Here is a 5,737-nt window from a genome sequence, read left to right on the forward strand (position 1 = left end):
AGCAATTTTGGCGCCATTGCCGGGGAGTTGTTGCGTGTTCAGAGGCAATTTTTGGGAGCAAAGCACAACCAGTGGAAATTCTTCTATTGGTAACTTCGTTCCATTTTTTTCCTTTTTTTTTGTTTTTATTTTTTTTGTTTGTTTTTATTTTATTTTATTTGATTGTGGATTCATTGTTACATGAGCATTTGGGTTAGAAACAAGAGAGGCAGATTAGAAATTTTTGAAACTTATTTTGGTAATCTTTTTGGCACACCTTTGCTTTCACCTTCTTCATTCATGGGTGATGAACACGTAATAATCATGAGGAGAATAGAAGAACTATGTATGAATTGTTGCATCCCACACAAAATTTTGTTCCTTCATGCATCATGTTTCCACCTAATGCACCACATGTAGAACTGAAACAAGGTTTATTAGCAATACTTCCTGACTTTAGGGGACAAGAAAATGAAAATCCTTATGTCCATGTTAGAGCTTTTGAAGAGGTAATTAGTAGTTTCTATGCACAAAATGTTATTGAGACTGCTAAGTTACGTTTCTTTCCTTTTTCTCTTAAGGATAAGGCAAGAAGTTGGCTTTACACCTTGAAACCTAGGTCTATAGGTAGTTGGGGGGAAATGGCCAAAGAGTTTTTTAAGAAACACTTTCCTCCCCACAAAGTCTAGCAAGTAAAAAGAAGGATAGCTAGTTTTGTCCAAGGCGAAAATGAGACCTTATACCAAGCTTGGGAAAGGTACAAAGATCTTTTCAATTTCTGCCCAAATCATGGGTATGAAGATTGGAGATTAGTTAGCTATTTTTATGAAGGACTTACACCTAGGGATCGACAGTATATTCAACTCTCATGCGGAGGGGACTTTTTACAAAAAGAACCCGAAGATGCAATTGATTATCTTGATGAGATAGCTGAAAACTCTAACACATGGACTGGACCTAGCCCTATGGACTCCACTGATAGGACTAGAACTAACACTACCACTTCTAGTGGAAGTCTTTTCAAGTTGAGGGAAGATGATAACATGAGTGCAAAAATCAGCATCTTAACAAAAGAAATAAAGGCACTCAAAATGAAAGGAAGTAAGAGTGTTAGTGCTACCTTTAGAGAGGACCCAATGGAGGTGTGTAAAATCTGTCATGAGATAAACCATGCTACAAATGAATGTGCACCACTTTCATCATTCTTAAATGTGCCAGAAGAACAAGTACATGCATTTAATTCATATTGGCCAAATAATTCTTCATATTCTAACAATTATAACCCAAATATGCAAAACCATCCGTATTTGAGTTATAAGAGTGACAATGTGTTGAATCCTCCTGCTCCAAGGAATTTTAACTCACCACATGCATCATCATCATCTAGACCTTCCTTGGAAGATGCACTTAGTACTTTTATTCAAAGGCAAAGTGAGCAAAATCAAAAGTTTGAATCCATGCTCACTAGGCTAGATGAAGAGGTAAAAGAGACCAAGAGTCATATAACAAGGCTTACAAATTCATTGAGTGGGACAGAGAGAGGGAAGTTTCCTTCCCAAACTCAACCCAATCCCATCAATCAAAATCTAAAAATTGGCTCTGAGGATAAACATGATGAAGTAAAAGTTGTGACCACTTTAAGGAGTGGTAAAAAGATTGCTAAAAGTGCTCCTTTAATAACTAAGAACTCTAAGGAGACCCCAGTTGAAGAAAGGAAGGATGAAACTGAGTCACTTGGGCTTGATGACATTGAACAATGCCCAATCTCTCCACCATTTCCAAAAGCATTAAAATTACCTAGGAAATTGGACACCACATCTGAGATATTAGAGCATTTGCATCAAGTCAAGATAAATTTGTCATTATTGCATGTTATTAAGTAAGTGCTTGCATATGCCAAGGTAATTAAGGACTTATGCACCATCAAGAGAAAGCATCATGTAAAGAAGATTGCATTCCTAACAGAATAGGTAAGTGCAGTTATTCAACATCAGACCCCACCAAAGTATAAGGATCTAGGTTGTCCTACGATCTCTTGTACTATTGGAGATTACATCATGGAGCATGCATTGCTAGATCTTGGGGTAAGTGTTAATTTGATCCCATTCAGTGTATATCAAAAACTTGGACTTGGTGAGTTAAAACCTACTTCAGTAACTTTACAGCTAGCTGACCGCTCTGTAAGGGAGCCGAGGGGGATGGTTGAGGATGTGTTGGCAAACATTGAACACTTTTATTATCCAGTTGATTTTATTGTTCTAGATTACTAGCCTATTTTACATCCTAGTGCTCATACCCCTATTATTTTGGGCAGACCTTTCCTTGCCACAGCTAATGCTTTAATTAATTGCAGGAATGGAAGGATGCAACTCACTTTTGGTTCCATGACTTTGGAGCTAAACATATTTCATGTGGCTAAACAACCACATGAAGATGATGACTGTGCTTATGTGAGCCTCATTGAGGCGGTGGTTCAAGAAGAGTTTAATAAGAATTGTTTTTCTAATCCTCTTGAAGCCCTTCTTAATAATTCTGTTGATTCTTATGATTTAAAAAGTAATATTCATTTATCTGAAATTTGTTCTTTGTTGGATTCCTCACAGGTTTTGGAAGAACAACATGTGATGGCAATTAATGAAGGATGGAGACCTCGCTTTGAGGAGCTACCAAAGAGTGACAAAAAGCCTGTGCCTTCAAGTGAAGAGGCACCATAGCTAGAACTTAAGCCGCTACCCAGTGGTCTTAAGCATGCATATTTGGGTCCAGGTGAAACTTTTCTTGTAGTTATTTCTTCTGCATTAAATGAGGAATAGGAAGGTAAGTTGTTGAATGTTTTAAGAGACCACAAATCAGCCCTAGGATGGACCATAGCTGATATCAAGGGCATTAGCCCATTGATTTGCACACATAAAATTTACTTAGAGGATGATTGTAAGACTTCTAGAGAACCCCAACGTCGGCTTAACCCAACAATGAAAGATGTTGTTAAAAATGAGGTAATTAAATTGTTGGATATCATATACCCTATTTCTAATAGTAAGTGGGTAAGCCCAACGCAGGTGGTTCCCAAGAAGTCTAGAATGATAGTAGTCAAGAATGAAAACAATGAGATGATCCCAACCTGATTAGTTACAGGTTGGAGAATGTGTGTAGACTATAGGAAGCTTAATGCTATAACTAAGAAAGACCACTTCCCCTTACCTTTCATTGACCAAATATTGGAAAGGGTAGCTGGCCATATGTTCTATTGCTTCCTAGATGGCTATTCAGGCTATTACTAGATAGAGATTGCCTTAGAAAATCAGGGAAATACCACTTTCACTTGCCCTTTCGGTACCTTCGCCTTTCGAAGAATGACATTTGGGCTATGTAATGCACTAGCCACTTTTCAAAGATTCATGGTTAGTATTTTTAGTGACATGGTTGAGAAATTTTTGGAAGTGTTTATGGATGACTTGTCTATCTTTGGTGACTCTTTTGATGATTGTCTTAATAACTTAAAATTGGTTTTAGCCCATTGTGAAGAAAAAGGCTTAGTTCTTAATTGGGAAAAGTGTCATTTTATGGTCACTTCAATAATTGTTCTTGGGCATGTAATGTCTTCTAGAGGCATAGAGGTGGACAAAGCTAAAATAGACTTAATTCTTAATCTACCAACCCCTAAGACAGTGAAAGATGTTAGATCCCTTTTAGGGCATGCTAGCTTCTATAAGAGATTTATAAAGAATTTTAGTTCTATATCTAGACCTCTTTGTAATCTCCTACTTAAGGAGTCCAATTTTGAGTGGACGGAAGAGTGTGAAGTAGCCTTCAAAAAGCTAGTCCACATGCTTACGTCTGCCCCTATAATGCAAGCCCCAGATTGGTCTCTACCATTTGAAATCATGTGTGATGCTAGTGATTATGCAATAGGGGTAGTCCTTGGACAAAGAAAAGATAAAAAGCCTTATGTGATATACTATGCTAGTCGAACTCTAAATAGTGCACAAATGAATTACACCACCACAGAAAAAGAGTTACTAGTTGTAGTATTTGCTCTAGATAAATTTCGCTCATATTTGATTGGTGCTCCCATTGTTTTTTTTACAGATCATGCTGCCCTTAAATACCTTCTTTCTAAGAAGGATGCTAAGGCGCGATTAATACGTTGGATTTTACTCTTGCAAGAATTCAACATTGAGATCAAAGATAAGAAAGGAGCGAAGAATGTAGTGGCAGATCATCTATCTCGACTTACTTTTGATGAGGGTATAAAAGAAATGCCTATTAGAGACTCATTCCCAGGTGAGCAACTTTATGCTGTTACTGAGCTACCATGGTATGCACATATAGTGAATTACCTAGTCATGAATGCCATTCCTGAGCACTGGACCACGCAAGATAGGCGAAAATTCTTTGTTAAGGTAAGAAAATTTTATTGGGATGATCCTTATTTGTTTAAATATTGCCCTGATCAAATCTTGAGAAGATGCATTCCTAATAATGAGACCTATAATGTTATGAAATTTTGCCATTCAGAAGCTTGTGGTGGCCACTTTGCTGTGAGAAAAACCGCTGCAAAAATCTTGCAGTGTGGATTTTATTGGCCTACTATGTTTAAGGACACTTACAACTTTTGTAAGAGGTGCATAGAGTGCCAAAAGTTAGGGCGTATCACACGTAGGAACATGATGCCAATGTCCCCTATCCTTGAGATAGAAGTTTTTGATTGTTGGGGAATCGACTTCATGGGACCTTTTCCCTAATCTTTTGGTAATCTATATATTCTCTTGGCAGTGGATTATGTATCTGGATGGGTTAAGGCCATAGCTTGCAAGGTTAATGACCATAAAACAGTTTTGAAATTTTTGAGAGAACACATTCTCTCACGATTTGGAATGCCAAAGGCTATAATTAGTGATAATGGTAGCCATTTTTGTAACCGTTATTTTCAAGTATTGTTGAAAAAGTATGGAGTGGTGCACCGGTTGTCCACCTCGTACCACCCTCAAACTTGTGGGCAAGTTGAGCTTGCCAATAGGGAGATTTAGCAAATTTTAGAGAAAACGGTCAATCCAAACCGTAAAGATTGGTCTTTAAGGCTAGTTGATGCAATATGGGCTTACCGAATAGCCTATAAAGGACCCTTAGGAATGTCTCCCTATCATCTTGTTTATGGGAAACCTTGTCATTTGCCTTCAGAGATGGAACATAAAGCTTATTGGGCTATTAAAGCCTTTAACTCGCAATTATAAAGAAAGGATGAAATTATTTCATGATAAAAGCATTGTGAGGAAAATTTTTGAGAAAAATCAGCAAGCCCTTCTCTATGATTCAAGGCTTCATAAATTTCCAGGTAAACTAAAAACTAGGTGGGATGGCCCTTTCATTGTAAGGGAAGTGTTTAACCATGGAGCTGTAGTAGTTGAGGACCCTAGGGATGGTAGGATTTTAAAAGTAAATGGACAAAGGTTAAAACCATACTTAGGGGGGGTTATACCAGAGGAGGAGACTATGTCACTAGAGATCCCTGCCTATTGGGATGCTAAGTGAACTTTGAAAAAGCCTTATGAAGTTGTACCATATTTGTTTTAATTTTTTTTTTTTTGCCTTTTGTTTTTGTTTTTGTTTATGTTTTTTTTTTTTTTTGGTTATTATTTTTCTTTTGTGAGCTAACATTTGTAGGTGTGAACGAAATTTCAAAAAAAAAAAAAAAACCCTTGAATTTGAATGTAGAAGAGTTATAAGCTTTATTTTTATATCATGTGATGGAATGAAT

At 37.1% G+C, this 5,737-nt stretch overlaps 1 pseudogene; it reads left to right on the forward strand.

Moving 5' to 3' along the window:
• Positions 1-323: 323 nt before the first annotated feature.
• Positions 324-5,213, forward strand: LOC136061870 (uncharacterized; annotated as a pseudogene).
• The last annotated feature ends 524 nt before the right edge of the window (positions 5,214-5,737 follow it).

The sequence above is a fragment of the Quercus suber genome, unplaced genomic scaffold (genome assembly GCF_002906115.3).
Source record: "Quercus suber isolate HL8 unplaced genomic scaffold, Cork oak 2.0 scaffold_359, whole genome shotgun sequence".
Taxonomy (NCBI): Eukaryota; Viridiplantae; Streptophyta; class Magnoliopsida; order Fagales; family Fagaceae; genus Quercus; species Quercus suber.